Source organism: Miniopterus natalensis, chromosome 3 (assembly GCF_054644295.1).
Source record: "Miniopterus natalensis isolate mMinNat1 chromosome 3, mMinNat1.hap1, whole genome shotgun sequence".
NCBI lineage: Eukaryota > Metazoa > Chordata > Mammalia > Chiroptera > Miniopteridae > Miniopterus > Miniopterus natalensis.
Genome location: NC_142083.1, coordinates 102,608,961 through 102,629,003, shown reverse-complemented (window position 1 = coordinate 102,629,003; position 20,043 = coordinate 102,608,961).

Below are 20,043 nucleotides of genomic sequence, written 5' to 3'. Positions count from 1 at the left end.
CTTTTCTTTTTTAATGTTTTTATTGATTTCAGAGAGAAGGGAGAGAGAGAGAGAGAAACATCAGTGGTGAGAGAATCACTGATCGCCTGCCACTGGAGATGGATCCCACAACCCGGGCGTGTGCCCTGACTGCGATCTCCCGGTTCATAGGTCCACACTCAACCACTGAGCCATGCCCACTGGGCTACACCCCTTCTTCCTAGAGGATGTTAGTGACCCACACTGTCAGGATGGACAGGTGGAGACCAAGCCACTGGCTACTCCTCAGTGCACTCCCGGAGGCTGTTCACTAGCTGCCCCTCTGCCAGTGCCCACACCCCCGATTGCTCCCTCTTCTCCGTGTCTGAAAGTAGCAAGTTCATTCTCACCACAGAACTTTGTACTTTCCATCTCCTTTACTTAGAATTCTCTCCAGGGTCTGTATATCATCGGTCCTCTCTCATTTCTCAACTCTCACCCAAATGCCACCTCCTCTGAGAAGCCTTCCCTGGTTGACTTGTTTTATCTGCTTCATAGCGCTCATTGTTATTCAACGAGTGTTGGGTGTGTAAGTGCTGATTCATTCCATTGTCTCCCACACCCTGGAAATGAGAGCTCCAAGAGGGCAGGACCACTGGAGCCCAGACAGCGGGTGGCAATATGGCATCTGAACAACGACTTGAGTGGACAAATAAAACTTCAGACCTGGGAGTGGTCAGGAAACAAAGCCAGCCTGAGGGAGGGGCTGTCACGGACATGGAGGAGGGGGAAGAGACTAGAACAGAGAAAGACCAAGCAGCTTTGGAAGCTGAGCCTGAACACTTTTCAAAGACCTCGGGATGGAAGGAAAGTCTGAGGGCACCACCCGGGCCCGGTGCTGACCATGTCCACTGTCTGCCTGCCCTGACTTCCTGTCCTCTCCGTTTCTCAGTTTCCCATCTGAAAATGAGGAGAATAGGGCCTACCTCACAGGGCTGTTGAGAGTATTAAGTGAGTTAATCTGTGTCATTTGCTTAGGACAGAGCCTGGCACACAGGACCAGGCCCAGCCTTGCCTGAGCACCAATGATACTCGCCTGAAGCATGTGGCTTGTCCAGGCCTCGGGCCAGCAGCAGCTTGCCGGGCAGCATATCACCAGGTCCTTCCCCCAACCAGGAGTACAAACTGCCATCTCCCTGCACATGCCCTGCTCGTAGCTCACCCTGAGTCCCTCTCAAATTTCCCACTGGACTGACGCCCGTCCCAATGCCCTTGGAAGCTGGGTCTATCGCCTCCTTCATTCACTTTAACCTCTCTTTCCAGATGTACACTCAGACTCTCTGCTTTGACCCAGACACACGGTCTAGGCATTCAGTTTTGCAACCTACTTGGCATCCTGTCTTGCCTTCCTGATCACCAATGCCTAGAAAAGCGGGAAGAAGTCGGGGACTCGAGCATCGAAGCACTCATTGTATTCCATTACCTACCAGGCCTCGTGGGCTCTGGGGCTGGCCTTGGTTTGAATCCTAGCTCTACCACTTTCTAACTAGGTAGGAGTCCTTGAGCACACCCCTGTGCCTCAGTTTCCCATTCTAAATAAGCTGGGGATAATAATAGTTCCTAATCCAGAGAGCTGTAGTGAGTCAGGACATACCAAGCACTTACAGCATTACCGGGCATGTAGTACTAGATGTGCTCCTACTACTCCATGCACATTAGCTCATCTAATCTTCATAAACTGAAAGCAGTAAGTACTAACCCTTTACAATGAACACACCTAGGTTCAGAAAGGTCAACACTGCCAAAGTCCACCTCGCCGAGCCCTCTCTGCCCCTCTAGGACAGACCCTGGGAACTCCAGGGCCACCCTACTCATAAATCAAGTTTGCCACAGGCACTGAACTTGCCAGATTGCACTTAAGGCCCCTTCCGTGTTGGCCTCTGCACCCTCTTTCCACCTACCTGGACTCCCAGTGGACCGTGTAACACCGGGTCATAGCAGATCTAAACCCCAGCTGGAGGGAGCACACAGCACAGAGTCCCAGCCTTGGTGGTGCTCAGCTTCTACTGAGAGAGACAGACAGACAAGCGACTGTGTAATCGGGCAGGTACTGGTCAGTGCTGCAAAGAGAAGGCAGGATAAAAGACAACGTCATAAAATCCTTCAGCCTCCCTTAAACTCCTGCTCTCTGTCTTAAAGCAGCCATTTTTCGTGACCTGCCATCTGACACTCATGGTCTTTCCAAGTGGCCAAGACATTTCCGAGCAGATGAGAGAGCAGCGCTTAGGAGGCCTGTGCCGCGGAGCAGACGGCCTCGCTATTCCGTGCCAGTCGTGTGACCCGCTCAGCTGTCTGACGCGTTGCTCACGGATCGGTTCAGAGCCTGTGGGGGCGGATATCTGATTCAATGTAAAAGGCGCTAATGGAGACAGACACGAGGGTCACACGGACAATTGAGCAAATATTGAGATAAAGAAATTGCACAATGGGGGACCAAGGAGCAAGTGGAAATGATGGGACGAGTGACAGGGGCGAGGAAAGCTTTCTGTGACGAGGCCCATGTCGGAAAAATGAGAGACAGTGCTAATTATTCAGCCCACTTACACAAATGGTATTGGAATAACGTACGTACTTCGTGCCAGACTCTGTGCTAAGCCCCGGAAAGTACGATGCAGAGGGGTGTGGACGCGGCGCCTGCCTCAGAGCAGCTCACAGTCCAGCCCCAGAGGCCGGCTCAGGCAGCAGGGCCGGGGGAGCAGGGCTCAGACTTCGGGTGTTTTTTTCAGCTCTTGATAAGAAATTGAATAGTAACAAGATTGGCTTTCACATTCTCATGCTGTGACATCACACAGGATATAATTTAATGCCAGGCACTCCAGAGTAACGGACGCTGGGCATTGCGTGGTCGTCCTGTAGGGGCGGGCCACGTGGAGGGCCACATGGTTGCACACTTAAGGTGGAGCCTGTCCAGAAGCGAATGCTTCCTCCCATCATCGATCATGGACGTGAGGATCTGAGGGGCAGGCCTGGGCTCAGACGATGGGGCATTTTCTCTCCTCTTTCTGCAATCACTAGTCAATAGGCCAAACCCTGAGGTTTGAAAATGCCTGAAGCCCTTCCAGCGGCGCACGGGCTTCGCCAGCCCCAGGAAGCAGGAGCCATGCAGAGCGGAGTCCCGAGGAGAGCTCTGAGCAGGCGTGAGAGGTTAGTCCTCCCAGCTCTGTGCGCTAACTCCCTCCCCTGCCCCGAATCTCCAGGAAAGCCCCGGCTAAGGATACAGCCTGTCACAGTGTGGCCTGCGACAGGAATAGCAAACAGATCAGTGGAGTAGAACCGAGAGCCCAGAACAGGCTCAGGTGGTGTAGGAGTTCAGTATATTCTAGAAGCAGCATTTCAAAATGGGGGAAAGGAATAGGTTATTGAACGAATAGTATTTAACCCTTTGGGAAGAAAAAGAAATAGATACTTACCTTGTAGCATACTCAAAAGGTAAATTCTAGATGAATTAAAAAGTTAAATAGACCTGCCAAATCTATCCTCCAGAAAAGCAGGAGATAAAGGACTTACCCAGACCAATGAAAGCTGAGGGAGGTCATCGCCACACCCTACCCTACAAAAAGTGCTAAGGATGGAAGGAAATGAATGCCAGAGCCGAAATGCAAGGACACTGATGCGTTACCTGGGAGTAAGCGATGGACGTGTTAGCCAGCACCACGGCGGTAACCCTTTTGCAGCGTGTTAATGCATATGTGTATCAAATGAACACGTGCAGCCTAAACTTGCAGGATGTTGTGTGTCAGCTGTATCTCTATAAAGCAGAAAAATATAGCCAAGAGACTGATATCCAAATATATCAAGATTTCTCAAAAATCAATAAGATATAAACACTAAAACGTAATAGAAAATTGGGCAGACAATATAAACAGGCAATGAACAAAGAAAAGAATGCAAATGAAAAGACGTTTAATCTTGCTAGTAACCAAGAAGATGTAAAATGAAGCTGCAGTGATGTTCGTGGGTTTCCCAGGGGACTGTGAAGTTTAGGTGCTGCCCGGTGCATGCTGATGAGCCTTTTCGTACATCGTGGCAGAAGATCCATCCAGCAAAGCGTTTCTAGAAAGCAATTCAACAGTATCTTAATTTCTTTTTAAAGAATTGCGTCTCTCGACCACGAAATCTGGTCGCTCTCCTAGAGAAACACATGGGCACGAAGTGGTCCAGGGCAGAACAGTGAAATAAATGCTCGGGTGCCCACTCAATAGAAGGCATGCAGCTGTTAGACAAATGAGGTAGGTTTTTACGAGTTTATCTGGGAATATCTTCCCTGTAGAGTTAAGTAAAGAAGTTAAAAGGCAGCTATGCATATAGTACGACACAATTTCTGATAAAAGAAAGAAGTCTCACAAATGCCAGCGTAAGCTGCATTTTTGAAGGAATGCACAGACGGTCATTATGGAGACGCAGGTGTAGGTGCGTGCGGACGCAGATATGGCTACAGCTAGACACGCGCGCACCACGGGGGCCAACGGGAAGGGTGCACCCCAAGCGGAGGCCAAGGACTCCCTGGGGGAGGACTGTGGAAGTGGGGGCCGAGGGGCGGAAAGGGGAATTTCGCTTTGTGTTTTGTATATATTTGCATTCAATATACACGCACGCATATGGGTAATTGTGATTAGAACGCATTTAGATATTCTGCACCTAGAAAAAGAGTTGAAGGGAGGAAGAAGGCATGAAGGAGGGGAGGGAGGAAAGGAGGGAGGGACAAGAGAGGACAGAAGGGTCAGATCTGAAGGCACGTGCATGGCAGTGACACAATTTTGATTTTACCCTTGAGATAAGAAGAGATCATCAGAGGCTTGTAAACAAGTAGGGGATGTTCTGAGACCTGTAAGTCATCCGTGAGATTAATGGATTCTTAGAATATCCAGGGATAAAAAAAGATCAATTAGAAATGTTGGAACCATCCAAATAAAATATAATAAGGCCTGGACTAGAGCAGAGATGCAAGGAAGCGGCTAATCCAGTGAGAAATTGTGGTGGCGACTCCTGAGTGCAGTCCAGCCGGTGCCCCCGCGGGGAGAGAGAGCAGCACTACCAAAACACTGGTCCCAGAGGCATATCTGTGCCCCCGCCTCGCGTCCCTCGGCCGCTGCCAATCAGCTTGTCCACAGCAGGCACAGCGAGGCCCTTCCCCCAGGGGCGTGTGGTGGAGGCCAGGGACTGCAGGCTGCTGGCCACCGTTTCTCCACGTGAAGGTCATGTAACCTCAGAATGGGGGCATGCCATGGGGGACTGGCATTGGCGAGTACGTGTAAGAAACGACAGGAGACCAGTCTTTTAAAAAGAAAGGCAGATCAAGCTCACCAAGAAGTGAGAGGCGGCAGACGGTGGGCCCCAGCAGAGGGCAGCCACGCTGGAGCCCTGGGCCCGCGCCTGCCGCTCCCTGAGCTGAGCAGTGCCCGCTCGCGGGTCCCCGAGCAGCCTGCTCCCTCACGCGCCTGCTCTAGTGTTTTCTGATGGTATATGTGCACCATCCTCACTTTCCTCCCTCCGGCCTTTATTCGTAGACGTTGGCTCTATGCTCATTGCCCCAAGCATCTGGTTGGGAAAACCCAAGATACAAATATCTCTTCTTGTCCTGGATTTTATTTTCAAAAATCACTGTCCCAGGTATTTATTCTCAGGGTTAGCAGACATTTAACCCAAGACATTTCCCTAGTCAGGGGGAGGGGGGAGGAAGAGTGCGTGTCTCGGGCCCTAAAGAGGGACCCTGACCGTTCTCAGTCACACCAGCAAGAGAGCCCACAGACTCCAGAGAGGCTCTCTGAGGGTTAACTTCATGCATCAGCTCGACCGGGTGAGTGGCTGCTACAACGTTGTTTCTGGGTGTGTCTGTGGTGCTTCTGGGGGACATGAGCGTTTGAATCGGTGGGCTGAGTAGAGAAGACCCCTCAGTGTGGTGAGCTTCACCCATCCACGGAGGGCCTGGTACAGCAAAAGGAGAGGAAGGGCCCTTGTTCTTCCCTGAGCTGGGGATCATCCTCTCCAGACCTCCGACACCCGTGCCCTGGTTCTCGGGCACGCAGACCGGGACCAGAACTACACCACTGGCTCCCCTGGGCCTCCAGCTTGCAGAAAACGGACTGTGCTTCCCCTCAGTGTCCATAACCACGTGAGCCAGTCCCTCATAGCAAATCTCTCTCTATCTCTCTCTTTGTCTCCTGTGGGTTCTGTTCTCTGCAGAACCCTGACTAACATGGGACCCACGGTGTGCCCAGGCAGTGGGAGCAGGAGCACCCTCTCACCAAGCGTGAAAGCAGAGTAGAGAGCCCCTGAGCTCAACAGGCCGCATGGGGAGACGTGGTGGAAGTCTCAGCAGCACTCTACGAAGGCCGGAAGTGGAAAGCCGAAAATCCAAGCCCCGGATGCCTCCATGCAGCGTAGCATCGAAACCCCACAGGAAGAGCTATGTGAGTTACATTTTCTGACATCACTGGGGGGTCAGGGACTTGGGGAAAGAGATTGTTTTAGGAAAAAAAATATATTCTTATCCAAGTTTTAGGGTAAGATCTGTACCCACTGCATTTAAAATAACTATTCTCTTTACTGAAGGTGGCTCAGGTGGGTCTCTGTTCCTGTCAGAGCTATTCTTGACCAAGATGGTCCATATGGAAAGTAAACCAGCTGGAGCCAAGCACATCTGTATCAACTCAGTCTTCTCTCTGGCTGCTTCATTCAGTGCTTACCGCAAAGTCCTAAAAATGCAGGTTCCTTGTCAGTACAGGTTAGTCAATGTTGGTGTGATTACAACACCAGAACCAAGCCTAACCCTGATGGGTTTTCTCCCATGGACACATTGCGCATGTGTGCAGACTGGGAGCCACTGTCCACAGAATCTCAGTCTCCCCGGTTATGGTCAGTATTGCCCACCGTTTCAGGCCACACCTGGACTCCAGGTGAGTACTGGGATGGACGTCCTGACTCAGCTGCCTATCAGGCCACATGGGCTGATTTAACGCTCAGGTTACAGGTTGTGAAGGAATCAGTTGTGTGACCACAACTCCTCTGCCCGATTGACCTTGAGCTCTGCCTTCTCCCTGGGCATGTGGACTGTCACTGCTGAGCTCTGTCCTCCTCCATGGAAGCAACACTTTCCCAGCAGCATCTTCCCACCCTTTAGATATTCACAGCAAGCTGCCCATAGATATTCACGACCAAGCTGCCCATAGAGACACAGCCCACAGACAGTGCCCTTCTCTGCCCTGTGACTAAGGTCCGAGCAAGTCTTGCCCCTAAGCCTGACCCATTTTTAACATCCAACTGCTTGGAAAGTGGCTTCAGCAGAAGGGCTGTGGTTTAAGAGCCCTCCTCATTTACCTCTTTTTGACTGGTTTTGGTTTTAATATGAATTTTGAGGGGGGAAATACATGACCAGATTGAAAAAGAAAAAAAAAAAAAATCTCTCCATTCTGCATTCAATTTGATTTCTCTTGAGCTCTGGTGCTGGGCAGCAGGGCGCGGGGCTCCTTGGAGTTGGCTCCCGGGTCTCCCCGCATGGAGCTTCTCCGGGTGCAGTGCAGGGCCATGGACGCCCCAGGCCTCCTGGACGGCAGCCAGGGCCTCTCTGGACTTTGTTTGCAGAGACCCCCCTCGTCCCTCGCGAGTTAAACCAAATGTATTCCGCAGCAGGCCTGGCCGTATATAGTGGCCTGAATCACTGGGAACAAATCACCCGAGGCTGCTGCACTCCATCACCCCTCGTCGCCATCCTGGGATCTCAGTTCTGTTTTGGGGAGACCTGGGGCATGACTTTGCATAGCAGAGGCAGAGTGAGCTGCCACCGCAGGGTCTTAGCTGCTACCGTCAGTGAATCATTCATTAGCAGGGTCCGTGCCGAGTGAGAGACACCAAACCTGATTAGAAGGGAATCTATCACCCTGCCTGGAGGAGTAAACAAAACAGAGGAGCCGCGGCACAGTGGGCTCCGGCCCTCGGAGGCGCCCACATCTGCTCCCGGCCCAGCGCTCACCCCAGGAAGGGAGGAGCAGGCAGCCGGTCCTGCTGCGCCTCAGGCCGCGGGGCAATTTCCCAAACAGACCCACAGTGTCTGGGGCCTGGTGGGTTTCAGAGCCACAGGGCGGTCTTCGGAAGGGTGGGTTTGCTAGATTGTTCAGTTGCCCCCCCTTACCCACGGGGATCCGTTCCAAGGCCCCAGTGGGTGCCTGAAAGCTCAGGTAATACCGAACCTTGTATGTGCTTTTTTTCCCCCTAGACATACATGTTTATGATAAAATTTAATTTATAAATTAGGTACAAAAGAGATTGACAAAAATAACTAATAGTAAATTAGAACAATTATAACACTATTTTGTAATAAAAGTTATGTGAATGTGGTCTCTCTCTCTGAAAATATCTGATCACCCAGAAGGCTGCTGAGGGACTAGTGGGGAGTGGGGAGCGTGCGGGCTGTGGGTACCCTAGACAACGGGTGAGGAGGGGCGGGTCGCTGCAGGATCTCACCACCCCACTCACTGTGGCACACAATTTAAAGTTACAAATAGTTTATTTCTGGAATTTTCCATTTAATATTTTGGGACTGCTGTGGGCCATGGATAACTGAAACTGCAGATAAGGGGGATATGCTGTAACATTGACCCACCAAGCATCCCTGTCCCCTCCGAGGGACGCCCGCCCCGGGAGAGTTATACTTCCTGGCCATTGCCATATGACTGCCTCTGGCCAGGGTCACTCCGAAAGGAAGCTTTTGAGGCAGCGTGGGGTTGCCCACGTTTCTTCTCCCTTTGACCTGAGAGCTGGTGTGACCCCAGGAGAGGCTGCCCATTAGCTTGGCTCCTGAGGGAAGAGACCCTGTTCAGAGCTGTGCTGAGAAGAGGTGGACATTTAATGTGAGCAAGAAACAGACGTGAGCTGTTAGAAGTCACCGAGATCTGGGATGTTTGTTAGTGCAGCTTCCTCGGGCGCAGCGTGACTGAGAAAACACCCATCCGTGTGCCCCACGTCCATTTGCCTTGTGTTCTGTTATAGCTGGTACCACAGTGGGCTGGCTGCTGGAGCCACATTGTTTTGCAAACTTGGGTGAAACACTCTTCCTGTTTCAATGTGCAAGTCTCTGTACCAGACCCCAGTGATCAGTCACGGGGCTAGACAGGGACAAAAACTGGTGACAGTCACTGTGGGACCCCATGTAATCCTACACTACACTCACTGTGCTACATACTGGGGCAATTCTGTCACATCGCTCATTTTTCCAATGACCGAGTCCTTCCTGGGAAGCCTTTGTGATAAATAGCTTTCGGAAACCCACCCTACCCAGGCCACTGGCCACCTCAGATATGTGTGACTCTCCATTACAGCTGGCACAGAGTTAGAGTACACCAGAGAGCTCATTCCTACTAACCGGGTTAGAGTACACCAGAGAACTCATTCCTACTAACCGGGTTAGAGTAGACCAGAGAGCTCATTCCTACTAACCGGGTTAGAGTACACCAGAGAGCTCATTCCTACCAACGGGGTTAGAGTATACCAGAGAGCTCATTCCTACCAACGGGGTTAGAGTACACCAGAGAGCTCATTCCTACCAACGGGGTTAGAGTATACCAGAGAGCTCATTCCTACTAACCGGGTTAGAGTACACCAGAGAGCTCATTCCTACCAACGGGGTTAGAGTAGACCAGAGAGCTCATTCCTACCAACGGGGTTAGAGTACACCAGAGAGCTCATTCCTACTAACCGGGTTAGAGTAGACCAGAGAGCTCATTCCTACTAACGGGGTTAGAGTAGACCAGAGAGCTCATTCCTACTAACGGGGTTAGAGTACACCAGAGAGCTCATTCCTACCAACGGGGTTAGAGTACACCAGAGAGCTCATTCCTACTAACCGGGTTAGAGTAGACCAGAGAGCTCATTCCTACTAACGGGGTTAGAGTAGACCAGAGAGCTCATTCCTACTAACGGGGTTAGAGTAGACCAGAGAGCTCATTCCTACTAACGGGGTTAGAGTACACCAGAGAGCTCATTCCTACCAACAGGGTTAGATGATACCAGAGAGCTCATTCCTACCAACCGGGTTAGAGGATACCAGAGAGCTCATTCCTACTAACCGGGTTAGAGGGTACCAGGGAGCTTGATCTTACCTCCCTTTATGTTACATGTTTACCAACACTTTCTCACTTCATTTTCCATTTTAACTTTTCCATCTAATTCCTTCACCTGACTGAAATTTATTTTGGTGCATAGTATCACATAGAAATTTACTCCCCCCACAGCACCCCCCAAATATTTAGCCATTTACTTCAGGGTCATTTTTTAAATTAGTATTTTTTAAACTTAGTTAAAATGCTAACATTCTAGGGTAATAAATGCTCGTTCGTATTAACTCTAATTCTTCGCTTTCTGTTCTGTTCCAGGGGGTCACACAGTCTACAGCGCGTTGCTCCCTCACATGGCCTCGCACCTCCAGTGCATTGTAGCTCTTCTCAGAGCATCGGCGACAATCCTGTGTCTTCTCACAAATGAGCTATTAAATTACTCTGTCATCCTCCAAGCTTCTAAAAACTACTTTTGTTATTTATATTGAGATATGGCTAAACTTCAGATTTAATTTAGGAAATCAAACAGAAATCTTTGTGGAAACCTATCTTTCTACCCAGTAACTCGATAGGGCTTAGCATTATTTATTTGAGTTGCTTTAAATCTTCCTTTACGTCTTCCCACCAAGTTTTTATTTTCATTCATTCAGTTTACTGCTAGACATTTTACTTTTACATCATTATAGGAATGGCACATTTTTAATCCATTCCATTTTCTCTTTTTTTTCAAGCATATAAGAAAGTTTTGGGGTGAAAAGGGTAGTTACAAAATTCACAGGGATTTAAAGTGCAGCATAGGGATTATAGACAATAATATTGTAATAACTATGTTTGGGGCCAGGTGGGTACTAGACTTATCGGGAAGTCACCTTATAAACTACATAAAGGTGTAACCAATATGCTGCACACCTGAAGCTACAAAATATGAAATAATATTGAATGTCAACTGTAACTGAAAATTTTTAAATGATTAATTAAAAATAAAACTAAGATCACAAGCCAGCGACTGAGCTGGGGGCTGACTGCGGACACAGAGGAAGCCGGCTGACCCCGCACTGCCCCGCTGAGCCCAGCCTGTGCTGCCAGTCCGCAGGCTCCTGGCCGAATAAATGGCTGTTTTTTCTAATTGTTAATTTTTTTATATTTCCCTTGTGTTTGGTGACATTATTAAACTTCCATATTAACCTTAATAGATTTTAACTTGATTTGCATGGGTTTTTGAGGTAGATTTCCTATCACTTAAAAATAATAGCTTTGCCTCTGACTTTTTAATATGTAGACTGATAATTTCCCTTTTCTTGTTTTATTATGTTGGCAAGGATCTCTAGAACAGTGTAAAGTATATTTTGCTGTAACTGAATTATTTTGTTTTAAACATTTTGTGAAAGTTTCAAAAATGCATCATAAACATAAATTCCACTGGAAAAAATAATCATGGAGTTAAAGGACTTTCGATTGACAGTAACATTATTTGTCCTGCAGGAATTTACCGAATAGAGCTTTGAGAGTGCTTTTGTTATTATAAGATATAAAAATGCCAAATCAAAATTGACATAAACAGACTTAAACACTCCCTTATTTGTTTTTCATCTGCACACTCAGGTACTTCTTAGGCTCTTTTCTCACTCATGACCTTGAGTTTGAAGTTTTGATTGATATATAGCAATCAAACATAAACAAAATAGTGCAGCATATAAAGCACAGTCCACCTCCAAAGCGAAGCAAGTGTGTATCTCTGTTCTACGCAACAATTTGTTTCTCGGTGAGTTTGTAGAAAATTTAGGTTTGGGGGTTTTTTTCTTTAAATTTGTCTTTATTGTTGAAAGTATTACAGATGCCACCCTTTTAACCCTCCATTGATCCCCTCCCCCCACCTGCTCCCCCCCCCAGGCCTTCTCCACACTATTTATTGTCTGTGCCCATGGGTTATGCATATATGCATATAAGCTCTATGATTAATTTCTCCCCACCCACCCCACCTTCCTTCTGAGATTCCTCAGTCTGTTCCATGCTTCTACGTCTCTGAGAAAATTGACGTTTTGTTATAACTCTAGTGGGCCCCATGCTACAAACTGTGTTCCCTAATTAATGTCATGTATACCTAATTCTTCGAAGACTCATTCTGTTGGGACAATGCTCGTAACAGTGGTAACTGCTGCCATTCTGGTCTTGTCCCTGACTGCCGTGGACTAGTCTCTACTCTCTTACCTGGTGCTTTTAAGTACAATCTTGGTAATATCTGTTTTAATGTGATGGTGGCTAAAGCTTCAGGTGTAACGCTCTGCTTTCCTCTCTCCAAAACTACAAAGACACTGAAGGTAAATATTTACGGCAAAAAAATAAAACTACACAATTTGTAATGCCTGGATCTGGGGAGAACTTAATTCAATTATAGGGTAAATGGATCTGGATTAATTAAAAAAAAAAAAAGCCTACTTGGGTTTTCATTTACGTTAATTCCTGAAAGCAAAACACCAGAAAAGCGTAAAATGACACTGTGTTAGTCAGTGTTTCTCTGGCCCAGAGACAGGGCGGGGTGGCTGCAACCATCAGGGGGCTGGTCAGCCGTCCTGGACTGCCCCACACGCTTCCACAGTCAGAGGGAGAGGCCCGCCTGGGAGAAGGGGACGGGCTGAGCCTCTGGAGGGGTCCTCTCCGCCCGAAAAGCACCAGGGCTGAAGACAGCGGCAATTGGTGCTGTCGGTGGAGCTTTAGTTCAGGGGCTGCGGGGCCTGGCAGTGGGGGAACCTGGCAGTGGGGGAACCTGGCAGGGGGGGAACCTGGCAGGGGGGATGGGAGGAGGCCTCACTGCGGGGGAGAGGGGCGCCTAGGAAGGGGCTGAACGAGACTGAGGCCTGGCAGGAGCTGCACCCCTGCCTTTAGCTGGAGGTCTGGGGGAAACCATCAGCTCCGGCCCGTCATTTCCCCGCCCTGGGCCTTTGCGGCGGCTCCCTAGCCGTCTCCTTGCTTCTCCCTGCCTCCCCTAGGCCACCTTTTGTGCAGCAGCCACAGAGACGCCTTTACAATGTGCGTCAGATCGTGTCACTCCTCGGTTCAAAATGCCACAGTTGGTCCCCATCATCCCACTCAGAGCCGCAAAGCCCTAGGGGTCTAACCCCGACCCACCCACGTGTCCCGGTTCCTGTCCTGACCACCCCTCACTCGCTCTGTTTCGGCCACGCGGGCCTCCGCTCTTCTCAGACGCGTTTCCACTGCTTACAGTTCCTCCCACACGGGACATCCATCTGCCGGGGGTTTCCTCCATTCACTGTGCAAACGCCCTTAGGAGAGGAGCCTTTGCCACGGTCCGTTCCTTTCGTCGCTGTGTTTTCTCTCACAGCACTGAGGACGCCATCCCCCCACTAGGATGTACGGTTCACACCAGAAGAAACCTGTCTCTTGTTTGCTGACATGTCTGCAGGGTCTAGAACAGTACTTGGCACAGAGTAGGTGGTCAATAAATACTTTGGATGGATAAGTAGAAGGATGGGATTTAGATACCACAAGACTAAACAGAAGAATCGTTTTATAAGGCACTTTTAGGAACCGCTGAGCCTGGACAGAATCCTTCTCTTTCGAGACTGAGGGAAGGAAAGGGCGCGCGAGGACCACAGGAAAGCTGCCAGGCCAGTGACCTGTCTTTGCAGGTCTCCATTCCATATCAAGTTTAGGCTCAGAATTCTATCTCTAACCTTCAATTCAATATGCACATATCAGAGTTTGCTGATAAATTTTGGTTAAATTTGCCCACGACTAGTTGGACCCTGCACCCCAGGGTGTGGCTCTTTCTCCAGCCCAGGGGTGCTGCATTCAACGCCGCCTTGATGGTCACATGCATTTATTCCTCTCATTCTCGGGGCGCCAGAGCTCCGTGTCCCGGCAGAGGCTGTGACGCTCTCACCGCTGCTTCTGATGCCTTCCCTTGGTTCTGAGTTCCCGGGCCTCCCGCGTTTATGAGCAGGTTCACGGGCTTCGTTCCCTAATGTGATTTAAAATTCTGCTGCGTGATTGGTTTCCGTGTATGTCCCTTTATCTCAGGCTGCCACTCCCCCCGGGCGGCTGCGGTGCCCTCAGAGAGGAGCGGGTGCACGTCACCTGGAACGCACTTCTATTTCCTAAGGTACCTTTCCTGAATCCTGTATTTTCTGTCCTCCTCTATGTGAATAGCTTTCCATGGGACACAGGTTGGTTTCTTTTTCTTATTTCTATCTGTGCCTAATATTGTGAAGGTTTTCCTTGTTTTCTACTGCCCTTGGGAGGCAGCCGCAGCCCCCTGAGGTGCCGGCGCCTACAGGCTGCGGGCCTGCCGGGCGTGGACAGGGATCCCGGTGCTGTAGGACGGCCCTGCCCGGCGTTTTCTTTGTGTTTGGTAATCTACTGAGCTGGGCGCTGCTTTTCTTTATTCTGGAAGCTTGACCTGTGCTTGCGGTGGCTACTGGCCCCACTGACCTTCCTAGGGATGCTGCCACTCTGCCAGGGGAGCTCGTATCAGGGCACAGAGAGGCCCTGCAGCTTCCCAGTGCCCTGTTGGAGGTCACCGCCTCTGACAGTGGAGGCAGCTCCCCTTGGCTGATAATTGAGCTCACATGAAGTGGCCCCGCGTGTACCACGCTCCTCCTGCTGTCCAGGCGTGGGCTCCTACTTTGGAAGAGCGGTGTGGTTCTGCTGTTCTCCTCCCACATCTCTTGCGGCCTTTGCTGCCTTCCTCTATTGGGTCTCCAGAGAAACAGAGCCCCTGGGAGAGACGCAAATATATAGGAGGAGGTGCATGTCAAGAATTGGCTCACACGGGCATGAGAGCTGGGAAGTTGCACAATCTACTGTCGCAAGTGGGAGAAGCAAGAAGCTGGTGTCAGTCCGGGTCCTAAGGCCAGAAAAGCTAGCGCACTGGCGTTAAGTCGCAGAACCTGGAGGCCCGGGAACCAGGAGCTCCCCTGGCCAAGGGCGGGAGGAGACCGTGTCCCAGCTCAAGAAGAGAAAGCATTTGTCCTTCCTCCACCTTTTGGCTCCTTCGGGCCCCCAAGGGTGGGTGATGCCCACACATGCGGGGGCTTCTCTACTCAGCCCACTGATTCAAATGCCCTCCTCCCCCAGAAGCACCACAGACACGCCCAGAAAGGGTGTTGTACCAGCCTCCTGGGCATCCCTCCCTGGCCAAGTTCCTTCTGTAACCCCAAGAGACACTCCTTGGAGTCTGTATGTATGCCATCTCCTTACTTTACCCTGCAGTCTCTTTGTATATTCCTTGGGTCATCTTAGGCAAGACCTTGAAGATTGAGAGGAGAGGGCAGAGAGCTGGGCTGCTGGCTTTGGATCTCTGTGATGCTGTGCCTATGACTTAGCAGAAAATTTGTAACTTTCCGTTGGGTGCACAGAGAGATGGATGCAGACGCCCTGAGACCCGGGATGGTTTTCCCACAGGCGATCTGTGATTCTGATCCCTCACATGAGGTTCTTGTTCAGATTCTGCCCATGTTTCAAAGCCTGGATTAATACCTTTTCCTGTAACGCTCTCCCGGTTCCCTAAGTCTAAGTACTTTTTCCAGCACTGAGCTCCCAGAGTACCTTTCTTTGTACCTCTTACAATTTTGATCTTTATATCACAGTTATTTATGGGCCTGTCTTATTTCACCTATACCTTCAACAAGATAAAAATGCTTCCTCTTGAGGTGGAGCAGACTTTGATACCCTCTGGCGCACTTCAGATTGAAAAGGCAGAGGCAAGTCTGAATTAAATCAGCCCGCGGTGTTCTTTCCACCACTCCTGGGCACGCTCTGGAAACCCCAGCCCTCCCCTGAGCAAAGGGATGCATCTGCACTGTCGGCCTCCTAAATCAAGCCTTCTCCATAAAAGATCAGAGAGTCAGTATTTCAGGCTGTGCAGGCCTTGGAGTTTCTGTCACAACTACCCAACTCTGCTATCGCAGCCTGAAAGCATCTGTAGACAACATGTAAATGCAAGTGTGGCTGTGTGCCAATAAAACTTTATTTACAAAAACAGGCAGTGGCCTCAGCTGTAGCTTTCCAGCCCTTATTTTAGATCGTGGGCTTCTCCACCAGGAAAATGGAAAGCAGGCAGGGTTTTCTGTCCTGCTGTAGATGTACCCTTACCGGGCCAGCTGGTCACTCCGGAAGGAGAAGCCGTGTCCCCTACAGCCCACCGGCACCGCTCCTGGATTTGTGTGGCAGTTCTCTTCAGCCAACGGCAGAGGGGGGTTATTGAAAGTCTAGTGGTAACATTGAAAAGAAAGTTTGCATGTGCAATTAGATGCCATCAAATTGTGTGGGAGAAGTGACCTATTTCTCAGTAAGTCAGTACGGAAACATCTCGTAAAACAACCTTTAAAAAGTTCAGTAGCAGCAGCACCTATGGGATATTTTGAAGAGGCCCCATCTGTGATTTTTCCTGAGAACACAGGCTCCAGCTAAGGCAGCTGTTTGCAGAATCCATGGCAGCGGACTCTGCAAACTGACCTACTTCCTTCAGGCTCCTCGGCAAACTGCGTGGTCCGAGCAAGCCCGGGGTGTGGCAGGTTCCTTTTTCAGACACTGCAGCCTGGCTGCTATTCCATTATCGCCAACTGCGAAATTCTTCTGGATGGCTTCCTGTGTCTTACAGGAACTCAAGGAAAAAACGGGCTCTTAATAAAAATGCCACCTGCAGAACAGAGAGGGGCTTCCTGGGTCCCCTCACGCCCTCTCAGGCTATGTGCTCGTTCAGGGCCAGGTTCCTGTGTTATTCACGCATCCTGGAGTCATCCACACATCCTAGCAGTGTCTTTCGTGGATGCCAGGTAGGTCTGAGGGTGGCGAACGCATGTATGTAAAGGGGGTGGAGGGAACCCGAGGACAGATGGGCAGAAAGTTTCCCAGGGAGATCAGCTCCACTCAGCCGCTCACCCGCTCACTCCGACAGTTACCGAGCCCTCAGTGTGCCGGCCACTCGGCCACTCGCATGGTCATCGCGTGATGTGCGCACGCTGTGAAACAGTCACCTAGTCAAGCTCATCGGCCCACCCATCACCTCGCAGCCCCATCTGCTTCCTTTCTGTGGTGAGAACACGAGGTCTCCTCTTAGCGCCTCCAAGTGCAGACTACAGTGTTGCGAACCCGAGTCGCATCGCTTGACAGTAAGCGTTGGTCAGATGGACACAAAGCTTAGGGTATGCAAGGTGGGGGGAAGTGTGCTGGAGAAGGTCAGGTGGAGGGAAGAGGGTACGGGAGAAGTCAGGTGGGGGAGAAGAGTGTGCCGGAGGTCAGGTGGGGGAGAGTGTGCTGGGGAAGGTCAGGTGGGGGAGAGGAGTGTGCCGGAGGTCAGGTGGGGGAGAGTGTGCTGGAGAAGGTCAGGTGGGGGAGAGGAGTGTGCTGGGGAAGGTCAGAGAGGTCCACAGTAAACTTGCTGCTTTGGCCTCAAGAATCATCAGGAAGGAGAAAGGGCCACAAACACCCTTGTGACCTTCACCGTGCGTGGCCTCTGCTCATCAGAAACTTGACCGGGCCCATGTCCTTGACTTTGACCACGCGTGGTTGGCATGGCTCCCTTCTGAGGAAGAGCGAGGTGGGACAGGCGAGGAGCCCTCGCACCCTTGCGTCTTGAACCACCACCTCACCCTCATGCTCTGACCCCCTTTGTCAGGTCCTCATTGACACCATCGAAAGATTACAAAAATAGGAGGAAAGTCCGTATTAGCACTAGAACAGGAACAAGTGCCGTCCGTGGCCAGACGATGCAGGAATTTCTCCTGGAGAGGGTGCAAAGGAATCCGGGTGAAAGGGAGCAGCAAGGGGCAGCCCAGCTCCCCTTCCCAAAATTACAGCAGGTACTAAATAGAAGGCCCTGCCAGAACCAACCTTCCCGAGCTGGCTGGAGGGCTGTGGCTGGGGGACGTGGGAGAAACGCTGGCCTCCTCAGCCCTTTTCGCTGCTGCTCAACTTTGCAGGGCTGGGGGGCGGGGAGGGTGGGTGAAGGGAGATTCAGCAACAGGAGAGGGATCAGCTGTGACCAGGTTGTGTGCACGGGATGAAAACGGGCCAAACAAGATCTCCACCTTCCAGTCCCAACACAGAAATGATTGATAAAATGATTTGAAAGTATATAAATAAATAAGTTGTACCACAAATAAAAATAAACGACAAAAGTCCCTCCCACCCAACCCCCCTTCAGAATACTTGCACAGAGAAGCCACAGTGTGAAGCAGGGGCCGAGCCACAGCCTGGGGTGGGACAGGAGGGCAGATTCCTGCAGGAGGCGGGGACTGAGTGCTCGCCACATGGTGGAGACGGAGCCTGTCTCCCTGCACCAGGCCTGGTGCCGAGTCATGCCCCTGACTCAGAGCAGCAGAGAAGGTAAGTGTGTGGCCTTGGACACCAGCTTCCTGAGTGCCCAGCTATGGACCTGGATGAGTGACCGATCCTTTCTGTTCCTCAGTTTCCTCATCTTTCAAATGGGGATACTGGTAGCATCTTGTTTGTATTTCTTTTATGGAGATTAGGAGAATTAAGTATATAAGGTGTTTGCACCTTATTGGACCATCCTCTGTTTAGTGAGTATTGGCTATTTTTAGGGAATGAGTTGGTAAAGCCCTGCCAGCCTGTCCAGGGTTGTGTCAAGAAATGGTTTGCGGTTGGCAGAGGGAGGAGGTGGAGCCCAGGGACCTGGGGCTGCACTGCCTGCTGTCAGCGGCGTGTCCATTCTGGCTCCTAGTGCTCACCATCCAAGGTTTCAAAGAGCTCAGAAGACATTCAGATGGAACAGGAGTAGATCTCCAGGGCCCGACCCCTGGGCCTTCCCCAGCCACTCCTCCCCCCCACCTGACCATCCCCAGCACACTCCTCCCCCCCACCTGACCTTCCCCAGCACACTCCTCTCCCCCACCTGACCTTCCCCAGCACACTCCTCCCCACCTGACCTTCCCCAGCACACTCCTCCCCACCTGACCTTCCCCAGCACACTCCTCCCCCCCATCTGTCCTTCCCCAGCACACTCCTCCCCCCCACCTGACCTTCCCCAGCACACTCCTCCCCACCTGACCTTCCCCAGCACACTCCTCCCCCCCACCTGACCTTCCCCAGCACACTCCTCCCCCCCACCTGACCTTCCCCAGCACACTCCTCTCCCCCCATCTGTCCTTCCCCAGCACACTCCTCTCCCCCACCTGACCTTCCCCAGCACACTCCTCCCCCCCATCTGTCCTTCCCCAGCACACTCCTCCCCCCCACCTGACCTTCCCCAGCACACTCCTCCCCCCCACCTGACCTTCCCCAGCACACTCCTCTCCCCCCACCTGACCTTCTCCAGCACACTCCTCTCCCCCACCTGACCTTCCTCAGCACACTCCTCTCCCCCCACCTGACCTTCCCCAGCACACTCCTCTCCCCCCATCTGACCTTCCCCAGCACACTCCTCTCCCCAACCTGACCTTCCCCAGCACACTCCTCTCCCCCCACCTGACCTTCCCCAGCACACTCCTCTCCCCCCATCTGACCTTCCCCAGCACACTTTTCTTCCTTTCCACCTGACGGTGTTTGGGTATTTTTACCTCATTGGTCAGAAACTGTAAACCCGAAGGAGTGACTTTGGGCCATAGGGTTGGCTGTGCGCTGGGACCTGGCAGCTTGAAGATGTGTGCTGGTCCAGAGCACCTGCCCCGAGTGGAGGCTGAAATGGCACCAGATTCTCACGTGCCTCTGTCCTTCGGGGATCCAGCTCTGTCCTTTGGGCCGTCAGCCAGCCTGTCATCTGTATCCGACTAGGGAGATGCTGTAGCCCTAAAGGGCAGATCCCATTCTGCGGACGCACATGAGAGCCCCTGGGATGTGGCTGGCAAGTGGGACCTTCGGTGGCCACTGGCCTCTGAGCACCGTGGAAACCGAGGCCAAGGGGAAAACGGTAAGGCTTTCCGGAAGGCGGGAGGAAGGAACTAGCTTTAGGGTGGAGAGAGCTTGAGGCAGGACAGCACACGCTCTGAATAATGTT